At 39.8% G+C, this 13,599-nt stretch overlaps 1 protein-coding gene across 1 annotated transcript in view; it reads right to left on the minus strand.

The window, feature by feature from the left end:
- LOC124269683 (sacsin-like) overlaps nucleotides 1-13,599 on the minus strand; it is a 94,790-nt gene that overhangs the window by 80,682 nt on the left and 509 nt on the right. The gene's annotated exons all lie outside the window — the stretch shown is intronic.

A 13,599-nucleotide genomic window follows, 5' to 3' on the forward strand; every position in this document is an offset into this window, starting at 1 on the left:
TAACATTCATCTAATTTCCAAACACAGTACGTTTATCTCCTAAATACATTGCAACTACACAGCAACTAACACGGACTACAGAATGTGCAGTGCTCTAGCAGAAGACAAACACGTAGGCTTCAAATGAAATTTAGAGACTATCAATTCGGTCTAACATTCATCTAATTTCCAAACACAGTACGTTTATCTCCTAAATACATTGCAACTACACAGCAACTAACACGAACTACAGAATGTGCAGTGCTCTAGCAGAAGACAAACACGTAGGCTTCAATTCCGCAAACGCCACACCAATACATTGCAATAAAAACAGGCTCGCCGAGAAAGCAGTGCTCGAGCTGAAGAAAAAGCACGCAGGTTCAACCTAGCTAGCAAACACAACAAAATATATACTGTTATAAACAAACAATAAAATGTGTGTAACAGACTAAATGTGTGTTTAATATTAAACTATCATTAGAATAATTTAGCGACTCAACCAAGGGAGAACAACACTGGGAAGACAGACAAAATAGGCAACAAGGGATCGTGGTGGTTAAACATTGACGATGTAAAATAATGTGGCCAATGTGATTTAGCCGATTGCTAGGTTTATTAATGGTAAATAAGATTTAACTCGCCTAGCCTTACTAACTTGAAGGATGCAATCCTAAGAATAAAAGCATTTTGCTTCATACCACCAGCTAAACAGCAAACAATAACCGTATGAATGTCACATCTGTTGTGAAATACCAACGGAACAACCGAATGCTAGAGCCGTGTATCGTGGCTTAAGTGGCAAGACGATATACCCCGATACCAGTTTAATGAGGCTTTAGACGATATATCATGAACGATTAAGTATAAGGAACCCAAGTAGACGCATTATCATCACGATACAATGGTGGCAATACGATACCGAGTTTTACAATTTCTAATAACAGAACAGACATGGTAGATAAAATGACTGAAACTTTATTTATTACACAGCTGAACTTGTGTCACATTCACACTCACTTAAACAGCTGTTCATCTAATAAAGTTTCAGCATTTAATGCTTAAGAAAGTACAGTCAAACATATTCAGTATACCTTGATCTAATATATATATATTTGAAAGTGAAGTTTCCCTTGGGAAGTTGTGTTTCTACACCAATGCTTTCACAAAAAACTTATTTCAGAAAAAGTTATTTTCAGAATTCAGAATCACTGAAAATAACTCTCAAGTTTGCTTTCTAAATTTTATCTTCTCTTTGTTTTCTTTGTTAACAAAGCTAAGACGTCGTTCATAGTTGTTAATAAGTGGTGTTATTTGTCAAACAACTAAAACATATCTGCATATTTAGATTGCTTGAAGACAAGTATTCTACAGTTCACAGAGTTTGTAAAATGTTCATACTCTTTGACTTATACACCAACTCCTTTGTTCATGTAACAAAGATAACACACACAAACAACTTCCTTTTAGGTTCAATTTGTTTTTAAAATTCAGAAGCATTTCACAGAGATTCCTCTATTATTCCTTATGCAATACTCCTTACAATTTTAAGTAGTATTTAAGTAGTATCGGGATATATTGTTTCTTGTGGCGATACATCAATGTATCATGGTCCCTTGCGATATAAATATCCTGATATATTGCCTAAATGTGTTTTGTATCGATGCACTTGTATCACTTAGTTGACGATGTAACACCATCGATACTATCGATGAATCGTTACCGTGACCACTACCAAATGCTCTTTAAACAAGAAAGATTACAGCCCCATAGGCCTCTGTAAAATTTGTAATTGCCGTCATCTGTCAAGTGCACACCATAATCACAGTAAACAGACAAGGAAGAGTTAAAGATTTTCTTATGCCTCCAAAAATACATGCCTCTTTCAGGCAGCATAACACTCAAATATTGATTGAACAGGAGGCGTTTTCGTTCATAACCCACCGAAACAGCTCTCTCGGAAGACCTAGGGAATTCTTGACAAATGACTAACCTAATGATGTTGTATATTGTTATAATTTCATGGAGAAACTGGTTAAATTCCCTTGCGAGCTTGAGAGGGTCAACATCAGACCGACACAAATCATTGCCCCCAAGTTGAATAACCAAAATTTCTGGGTTATAGAGATAAAACTTCTCATCGAATTCATGCAAATAATGGGTCTTGAGATGGTCAAGCCAGCTATCCCAAACAACTCGACGCTACTTAAATCAATAGGCCAAAGTTGCACTGAAATTTATCATGCCCCCCAATCCATGTGCTTTATTAATCTGGAAAACTGGAACCTCTTCCCCTGCGCGATGCGCATACATTTTTTATTTAGACAGAACTCAGTCATGTAAATGGCGGATTAATGGCATCTCCATCGCCCTCGTTGACAACCGACACACAAGCCATTAAATGTCTTGTGTGTCATATGAACTCGTTTTCATTCCTGCGCTCTCTATTACTATAGTTTCTGATTTTCAGTTAAACATGAAATAAAGAATCTATCCTTCGCATATTGATCAGCTAACTCCATGGTGGCCGCTCTATTGGATCTAAGTTGATGTAGTATGTGTTTTGATGGGATAGAAAGAAGGGAAATAATTCATATTGCGACTTTTTGCCGCTATATAAGGGGATTTTACGAGAAACGGGAAAAGTGGCCCTATTAGAACAGAGGTTACTTAGGAAGATATGACAGGAGTAACCTGTTTGGGAAGAGAATGAAATGAAGGTTGTCTTCTCCAATATATCCATGTTTACACATTCATTACTTTTACTCTGAAACAAAGTGTTGTTTAATATGTTTCTGTCAGAATAGTTTAAGAAAGCAATGAAACACTTGTGTTTCTCTAAGAAAACGTATAATGGTGTGAATGCACATGTTTTCTACTACACATTTAAATGCAATGTTCCTGAACTTTTTCCTATCAGTATATTAAAAAAAGAATCATTACAAGTACAACAACCCCTTGTGGCTTTACATAATGATTCTTAGAGACAAATGGACTAATTATGCATTATCTGTTTGAAACATAACAAATAAACTGACGTGTTTACTGTGTTTATTAAACAAAAGCATAAAAAATGTGACAAGCACCTTTGTGGGGATAAGATTAAGGTCGATTTATAACATGTTCCACCCCTTAGTATTTTCTAGACTTTTGCATTTTCAGTGTTATAATCCACTACTTTGAAAATAAACATGAATCATTTCTTTTGCAAAGAGTTGATGGTTGACCTTACATTTCGGTTAGATTGACTGGATTGGACTGGACTACATCCCACAGGGAGGAACATTTGGCTTAAAAATATGATTCATATCGAATGCTATTATATTTAGGACACATGAAGAAATAGTGGAATACATCCTCATAATCATGTGAGCAGGAACAAGAAGCATTATCAGAAATGAAACGAATAGATTTAAAACTGTTTAAGTCACTGCATCCCAATCTAAGAGAACCAAAATCAAGATCAAACATATACTGGTATCAGCTTGAGGTGTGATTAGATTCTTAAACAAAGGAAACAGTTGTCGCATTTATGGGTAGGTTATTCCACAAGTTAATTGTATGGGCAAAAACGAATTGGCATAATTTCTACACTTGCACCTTATAGTCTGATAATCATCATTATTCCTAAGATTGTAGTTATTATTGTCAGACACATTCCCTGGAGCAAGATCACAAAGATAGCCAGATGGTTTACCATTTCATAAAATAATGTTAATTTGGAAGTAACTCTTTGTTTTGCTAAGGAGGTCTGGTTTGTCTCATTATATAGTTTCGCATGGCACGTATCTCTGACTGCACCACCAATATGATATTGTGCTTTAAAAGGCATCTGAGTGAAAGTGTTGTAGTGACAAGGACTGTTCATTTGGACCATTGTCCCAGAGATGGCAGCAATTAAAATAAAGGTAAAATGAAGGTATTATACCTTGTTTCAAGAGTTCGAGTGGTATTTAAAACTACGAAGGCAATTAATCATTTTCCTTATCATTTCATTAATGTAGGTGTTCCTACAAAGTAATACCTAAGAGTTTCTTAACCTTCTTCATTTATAGGGGTACCATGCATCGAGAAGGGAGGTTCAGTTTTGCGTGAAAATTGAATAGTTTCAGTTTTGTTTTGATTCAGTTCTACTTGCCAGGTTTCCGCCCATTTAAATATTCTGTCTAAATCTGAGTTAAGAGTAAATGCACCAATATAGGGATCGTCGATTATAACATGGAGTGACGTTCGATTCAATCAACTATGTTGTTTTTGTATGCTAAGAATAAAAGAGGTCCAAGGACTGATCCTTAGGGCACTCCCGCTATTGTCGGTTTTAATACAGAAAGGGAAACTTAGTGAATCAGTCGTGCAATGTCAATATCGCATGCTTCTCTTGAGCATAATTGTTTTCAATTACCTAATGATAAATCTTAAATTGTTTTATTATCCTGAAGCACCTATGGCTCCCCAATAGACGTCTGTGCAATAGGACTGTAAGAAACCGCATAAAGGCACATGGGATGAGGGCAAGAAGGCTGATCAAGCGTGCAGGCTTGACCAATCTTCACAAGAGAGCTCATTTGAGTGGTGTCTACCCCGACGTTATTAGCATTTAGTACTAAAAACTAAATGCCTTTATGGCAGGGATGCGAAGCTTTAATTATATCATATACCTCCGCTTCCGCGTATGCAGACATGCTACGTCATGCCCCAACGTCATCAATTTTGTGTACAACGTCATATGACGTCATATGCTGTTAGCTTTCCGCCGGTATCGCCGCCATCATATCGTTAGGTCGACGCTGTCATCCTTCAGTCCATCCTTCGAGTTTCATCTACCAATTCATCTTTCACGTTTCGGCTACGCTGTTCAGCAGTTAAGATTAGACATGCCACCCAAGCGCAAAGCGGTTATAAATCACCGCCTGGTTCCAGGAGCAGGGAAGGCTGCAAGGCTGGGAAATGAAAAAACGGGTAAGAAAAAGGCTAAATCTAACAGGTTCACGAATCAGTCTAAAATACCATATATGTGCATATTGAATCTAATGCAATGATTGAGAATCGTTCTTTGAATGCTGACATAGTAACAGGTCGCCCGGTATTACCAGGTACTCAAGCGAGTGAGAGCAATGCCGAACTGAGTGAGAGTAGGATGGATGGCATTTCCCAGCAGCTGGGTAGCATACTAGCTCTCCTCAACAAGCCACTTTCACAGGATCAGGTGGATGGAGAATCAGCATCAACAACACACGAGGTAAGGGATAACTCACTTCCAGGCTATGTCCTAGGCAATCACGATAGTCGACCTTTCGACAGGGTCACCAACGAGTTATTCCCCCGGACGCCATAGGCTCGCTTTTCGACACGCACGGCGGCGGGGATTTCCTCAGCTTCGACGCGGAAACTATCAGTGCCAACATCAAGCAGGCGACACGGGAAAGGATTTGGAAAGGTGAATTCGTAGAATTGTCATCACTGTTGCCAAATGTTCATTCAAATAATGAATCGCAATTTTCATTGGAATTAGATCCTTCAGGTAATGTAAAGTTGAGGCCATCAGCCAAGGTAAGTAATAAGCAGTCGAGCATTGGTGCTTGGACATCTGCCTTCCACATCTACATGAGTACATACATGGTAAAGCATGCTTCTCAGTCTACCATTCAGGGTATGTTGGCTTACATGGAAGCTATTAGAAACGCAGCAGTGAGGTTTGGAGGAGATGGCTGGACACTCTACGATGAGCAGTTCCGTCATCGCATGGCAATGGACCCTTCAAGATCGTGGGCTAAGATCGATGGTGAACTGTGGCTCAAGTACATGACTCCACAACCCAGTCGGTATCAACCAGCGGACAGGAGCGGACGAGCCACAGTACCATACCTTACCTTGGGGGGACTCGCGACAATGCATGCTGGGACTTCAACAGGTCACCTTGTACCAGGTCAGAATGTAAGTTCCAACATAAGTGCTCCAAATGTTCCCAGTCCCACCCTGCTTAGTCATGCTTTCGGGGGAAAGGGGGACAACGCCCCCCTAAGACTGCAACACCAAACCTGCACCCAACCCCTGTCCACCATAGCACCAACCCCAGTGGATCTCGTTAAGATTTCCCCCCACTTGCATACCTACATGACCGTTAACTTATCACATCCAGTTTAACTTTTGCAAGGCTTTCATTTTTGTTTTCAATTAGAGTTCAGTGGGCAACGCTCGCAAAGATGGTCCAGCAACCTCCGTTCAGCGATGGATCCCACAATGCAGGGTATTGTAGAAAGTAAGTTACACTCAGAGTTAATGCTGGGACGGATTGCTGGCCCATTTCTTCAACCTCCGTTCCGGAACTTCCAAGTTTCGCCAATCGGCTTAGTACGAAAGAAGCAAACATGTGCAAGTGACCCCATAGGTAAGAATGCTGATGATTTTCGATTAATCCACCATCTTTCCTATCCCCAAGGCAAGTCAATAAACGACCATATTGACCAACAGGCCTGTTCAGTCTCATATGCCAGCTTTGGTGAAGCAGTGAACATGGTTCAGCAACTTGGACCAAATGCTCAGCTAGCCAAGTTTGACATCAAATCTGCATTTAGGATCATGCCAGTCAATCCTAAAGATTTCGAATTGCTTGGTATCCATTTTCAGGGTGAGTATTACTTTGATAAATGTTTGCCATTTGGTTGCTCAATATCATGCTCTGTGTTCGAAAAATTCAGTACCTTTTTGCAGTGGCACATCCTGAGACAGTTACCCAATAGGCAGCTGATGCACTACCTCGATGACTTCCTGACAGGGGACCGACACGGGTCCGGGGAGTGTGAACAGAATCTTGGGACATGACTGACGGCCTTGTCCGACTTTGGTGTGCCCATCGCACACGAGAAAACAGTCAACCCAGCAACATGCTTGACATTCCTTGGTCTCGAGATCGACACAGTGAATATGCAGGTCAGAATACCAACGGGGAAGATCGAGGATGTCTCACAGTTAATACAATCTGCTTTCTGCAGGCAAATTAAAGACGACTCGAAAGGTGCTGCAATCACTGGTGGCTAAACTCAATTTTATGTGCCGTGCCATTCCCATGGGCAGACCTTTTTGTCGCAGATTCATTGACGCATACAGCAAGATATGACATCAGTCACATCACATTCGCCTCTTCACGCAGTCGCTGAGGGAAGATCTAGCTATATGGCTTACTTTCCTCAACAGCTTTAATGGTGTATCTGTGTTTTAGAATAGTCAATGGTTGGACAGCTCGCGACTTACAGTTATTTACTGACGCAGCCAGCACTGCAGGCTTTGGGGCATACTTTCAGGGACGCTGGGTGAACAGGTGCTGGCCGGACGCCTGGGTAATGGACGGTCTGGACGAAGGACATGACACTCCTGGAGCTTTTTCCTATCGTACTCAGCTGCACGGCTACGGGTAACTGTTTCGGGCCAACAAAAGGTACTTTTCTTCTGTGATAATCAAGCAGTGGTTTCAATCATCAACAAACAAACATGTAAGGTGCCCCGTATCATGTCCCTTGTCAGACAGTTAGTCCTACTCTGTCTATCCCATAACATATGGTTCAAAGCAAAATAAATCAGTACCATAAACAATGTAATCGCAGATGCTTTGTCGAAATTTCAGTTGCACCGAATCCGAGCAGCAGCACCAACAGCAGAGGCGCAACCGTCCCCACTTCCGGACAACCTTTGGATCATCTGACAAGGGAGGCGGACAGATTGCTACAAGTATCACTGGCGAGTAAGCAGGGGTTGAGGCGCTGCGAGCATTCAGGACAACATATGGGATCCCGGAAACATGGCCAGCACCATTGGATAATCTTGTTCATTTCATTGCTTACTTGTCTATGACAAGGCTTGCACCTAACACAGTAAGGACGCATGTCACCGGTATTGCGACTTACCAAAATGATACAAGGTATGTATAAAACCAGTCCAAGAAGGGACCTGCGCAAGCCAATCACATTGGAACTGTTACAGGTAATTGTAACAAATCTAAGGTCAGTATGTTCTTCATCGTACGAAGTTTCCCTTTTTCAAGCTGTATACTGTGTGGCGTTCTTTGGATTTTTCCGGGTAAGCGAATTGGTACAGACTGGACAACAACACCCCGGTTGTCAGGCTCAAGAGGTCACCATAGAAGATGGCAACCTGTTAGTTACTCTCCGTCACTCAAAGTCGGACAGACTTTCAAAAGGTATTACTATCAGCATCTCCAGCTCTCCGACCCATGGTTTGTGCCCAGTAGCGGCATACAGAGCTTATTTGGGTAAGCGCACAAAAGGATCACAGCAGGCCTTTGTACACTTTGACCATACCCCACTAACTAGGTATCAGTTTCAAGCAGTTTTAACGAAATCCCTTGCTTTCAGTGGGATTGACACTTCCTCCTATACCTCCCATTCTTTTCGGATAGGAGCAGCTACCACGGCAGCGTGCAAGGGTGTAAGTTCAGAGCTAATTCAGCACTTTGGTCGGTGGGGATCTGAGCGTTACAAAACTTACATACGCATTCCATTTTTCATATAATAATCTAATAGGCTCTCCAATACATAAGTAACCTATTTGGCTTTATTGCGTATTGTCCATTCTCCTCCTGTGACAGTGATAACATCCTCTGGCTGGCGAGGGGAGGGATGCGATGGGCAGAACTCCGGCAGGTGGTGGACCGACAAGTGGCCAGGGCAACCGGCCACCCCAAGGCCCTTGTGATTCACCTAGGGTCGAATGATCTTGGCCAAGTCACCGCCTGCGAGCTTTCGCATGAGATTGAGCTGTCGATGCTCAGGATCCGCCTGCTGCTCCCAAAGACCACCATCATCTGGTCGGATATGCTGCCTCGCCGGTACTGGCACGTGGCCAGGCATTTTCATTACTACTAATGCAGCATCCCTCGAGCACCCCCACACTCTAGGCCATTTAACCCATATACGTCTTTATTATTTCTGCCTGTGGGCGAAGTATCTCCTGTTATAATTGAATCTGACATCATGGAGGAAGCGAGTCTGGAGGACCAAGAACAGTGCCTATTAGCTAATAATATCACAGCAACAGTTCCTTACGGTGCTGGATCTGTCAAGGTCTGGGGTTATCTCTCCCATGATTGTAAACTGGACTTGGTAACTGTTCATGGAAATCTCAGTGGTGACCACGACATCCAGGACATTCAGGATCCTGTTCTTGTGCCACATTTGATAACCATCCATTAGCCCTGTATTTATGGATGACAATGCCTGACCACATCGTTCCACTCTTGTCACAGTTTTTCTCCAATAACGCTGTAACCAAACTTCCATGGCCTGCTATGAGCCTGGATCTGAACCCACTGGAGACTGTCTGGGACATTCTTTGATGACGAATGCAAGTACTGGATCGGCCTGAACAAGATCTGGATTGTTTGGAAGCAGCTTTGCACCAGGAGTGGCAGCAGCTGCCCCTGGAGCGAATCCGGAGACTCACAACAAGCATGAGGAGGAGGGTCAAAGCAGTCATCCGAGCACAAAGTGGATATGCACACTATTAACATTTTTCATGTAATTTGTTGTCTGAAAATGACAGAGAACATTTTCAGACTGAGAGACACTCACCTCTCCCATGTTAGAAATCCGCAGCCCCTAGTTGTACGGGGATACATTTGTTGACAAAACATTGTTGATGTTTTCATGTCATTTTGTAACTTTAAATAATGCAAATGTTCATGATTTTGTTGATATTATTTAGTCCAAAATGTCAACTTTCAGGAAAAAATGGCGTTGAAGCTTTCCAGTATTTCACTCGTTCTCAGTAAACCGGGACCATTTGGGTCTACAACTGTGAAAAAATAAAGTAAATGAAAACCGCTATGCGGTCATTTTTTCAGTTAGTGCCATATCTGAACTAATTTTCTGCAAAATATTCACACTCAGGCACAAAAATATATGACCACCAATTCCGTGTTGTATTTTATGTTACAATATCTCTGTATGCTTACGATCTTCTTATTCCAATTGAATTGTGTGATACACTCAGGTGTTCGTAGATCAAAATTGTACACAGGCCCATCGAGCTATGGAAGCGAATTAATTTGCATCAGATCTAATATGTAAATAAATAGAGTAATTAACATTGTGAACTGCTTATTTTAGATTTAACCAACAACACTAATAAAAAATGGAAACATCAGATGATAGTTTTCTGCCAGAATGCGAAACTGCAAAGTCAGGCGATGACAAACAATCGACAATAGTACAAATATTTCTGTTGATTATTCGGAAAATGATATTATTCATCTGTAAAGTAAATTACTACTGTTAATATATTTCAATAATGACATCCCTTTTGATAACAGAATTAAACTTTACTTCAGCAAGAAAACTTATAATCAGTCTGTAACAATTATCTTTTAATGAAAACGACACATAATCGTCAACCATCATAACTGTATCTCCATTTTGAGATATGCTACTCCCATTTTTGCTTTCTTTCTCTCTCTATAATCATGTTACTTTTGGGCAGCAGTTTTAGCCATTTTATCTGAAAAGAAATCCTCTTGACATTGTTATATACGTTTCATCAGTTGTATGACAACGTTTTTATCATACATATTCAACCATTCTGGAAACGTCTGAATATCTCGTGGGTAATACTGATGAAATAATTTACATTACGATGATGATGTGCTTACCAGCACTTGTGAATACACACAATTGAATGAATCAATAATTCCGATGGATTATTTCAGCCATAACGCCTTTCACACAGAAATTTCAAATAAAACTCAGACATATTGATACTATCTGAAAGTTGAACTGAATCTCCTTCATTCTTTTGTTAATTTACATCTCATTAATTAGACGTTTATTTCAACATTCAATAACATAACCCTATCACAATCCATTCAACAAATGGAATATTTAGAGGCCTAATTACATTTCCTAGCTATAAAAGAATTGAAAATATTGTGCATAGCAAACTAATATTGTTAAGCATTCGGAAATATAATTTACGTTACTTATATATAAAAGGCAATAACTGCCTAAAACTTACTTTCACTTGTCAAAGTTTGATTCACACAATACCAGACAACAAAACACAATAGTTCCGCGAAACTTTCCAAATTTCCAAGTATGTCGGTAACGTAAATTTTAGTAACCTAAATTAGTTCTGGTAATGAATAATGTTATGGAAAGATGAATAAATACAGAATGCTTGGTTGGGGCACATGTATAACAACAGACCGCCGGGCCCCAAATGTACAGTGATAAAGACTATTTCTGGGATGCGATGCTAGATTTTGTGTTATAACGGTAACTTATGATTACTTGCTTAAAAAATCTCTACTGATGTCGAGCATATTTTTCCATATTGTAAGAAAAATCGATGTTAACGAAACTATATGTTTTTACATATCGAGAATAAATGACCAAGCCAATCAAGAAAAGTTATCTTGTATGTCTGTGCAATGATTTATCACAAGAAAAGCTGTAAACAAGCACAAAGTAACGTAAATTACTCTGACTCTACAGATATAATCTAAACGAGAGTTTTGGGTTTTGGTTGGTGAACCATTAACATGCTAACATGGCATATTAACCTGTATGCATTTTGGTTCTTTCATGACACTAAATATAACAAAAGTTCCATTTTAATAAAATTTTGCAGCAAGCTTAAAAAAGAATACACACTACCGACATAGCAATAATGCCCATAGAACTCATAGAACCAAATGTTTGCTTCTGACGCTGCAATATGACTTATTTAGAATATCTGCACTGATAAACCTCGATATAATAGCAAATTTGAAAGCATCAACAGCCAAAATGTCCGCGACAGCAATTGTCCCAGTTAACTGAGAATGAGCATTGATGGCAATAGGGAAAAATCAGGGGGTGCTTAATTGAGTTCTGTGTGTATACATGTATTATGACATATATGTTGGAAACTGTTTCTATGAAGCAGGATATTCACAGGTAAAATGTGAGTAGGACTGGTAAACGTGAGCACTGGCAGTCCTTATCTCTGGCAGAAATGTCTGTTGAGGATGCATATATATCATATTCTGTGAATCACTTAAACATGAAATCATTCTGTTTCAATTTCCCATGGCTTCAATGGAAATCACAGCTCTTACAAAAATGCCCAATTACAGTGAATCACTAAATGCATGATAGTCACCTGCAATAGCCATGCTTCCTTCTATAAGTGACATTTAGAAGCTGGTATGATGAAGAGGAACACTTATGGATAAACAGATTCTTGACTGCAATGTTTTGGTGTAGACATTATCACTATTATCAAGCAACATCCCTTATCAAGTAACATCCCTTGTCTGTCTGTCTGTCTGTCTGTCTGTCTGCTATATCATTTTACTTTGAAAGATGGCTGAAAAGACATTAATTTGAATTGTGATTGCTGCAATATAAAAACATTTGATTTTGATAAGTATTTGGGTTTAACCTTCTCCTCTGATGGAAATTGGCATTATCATATTGAAAACATTGTCAAATAGACATCTAAAATGATTGGAGCATTTCAGAAAATAAAGTTCCTACTAAACAGAACAACACTGGCTGTTCATCTCTATGCACTCCTCCCTCCTACCAACTGTGTAAATATTTTAATGATAGCTTGTTAAACAACTTTATTATTTGTAGGACATAAAAAAACCTCAGAGAGTTGGTCTGATGTTTTGATTAGGATCAGCATTTCACTGAGTATTATATGTTTATTAGTTTTTGAGTTAGATCCGTCCGCTTTTGAGCCAAACGGACTATAATTAATATTCTGGTTTAGTGTCTGTCAATTGGGTGTCTCTCAAATGGGAGATAACCTTCCCAAGCCTAGTACACTGTGTGCCTGAGAGTAACCATACACCCAGTCCCGTCAACACCTTAATGCAGCCAGGCATTTTTCATATTGAAATACTTGAAAATACAGGTCTGAAAAAGTAATTATCTTCTTCCTTATCCATTTGTCCACCAAATAAAATAAAAAGAGTCACTCCCTAGCTCCTCTTTTAAAGTACTTAGGTACCCTAGACTATAACATTGTGAGTGTAGTGGTAGAATTTTCTAAAATATTCAATTCCTCACCGATTTCATTCAAATTTGAAATATATGTTAATCATGACATATAAAAACATAATAAAATTGCAAAAAAACTAGATTTTTTAGTTTTAAAAATTATTGTCCAAACAGTGATTCGAACCGATGTGCTCTGTGTAAAGCGTCACTCAGGTTCCGAGCCAACACTTCAACCAATCAGAAAATTATTAGCCCATGTAGCAACATAATCGATTCTGTCCACGACAGGGGATGGCCTAAAAGTCGGGCAGGGCCGGGCCAAGGCGGGCCAAATCTATTATTGGCTAATAAACCCATTAACGAAAACCATGCGTACAATTAATCAATGCAACATACACTCATGACAATAATGATCAATCGGAAGCCACAAACGCGTACCATAACAACTTTATTACGATTAAAGCAGCTAATATCCGGGAAAACGAGAAGCCCGTGACCTGGCTGACCGTGGTTACGTCTAAAAGTGGAATCGTTAAACGAAACGGGATTTAAAACGTATAAATACTGAAGCCAATTCCGATAAACATTTCCGTCGGCCCGAAAATCAGGGTACGAGGGTCCCAGG

Source organism: Haliotis rubra, unplaced genomic scaffold (assembly GCF_003918875.1).
Source record: "Haliotis rubra isolate DU_JTF1 unplaced genomic scaffold, ASM391887v1 Scf1464, whole genome shotgun sequence".
NCBI lineage: Eukaryota > Metazoa > Mollusca > Gastropoda > Lepetellida > Haliotidae > Haliotis > Haliotis rubra.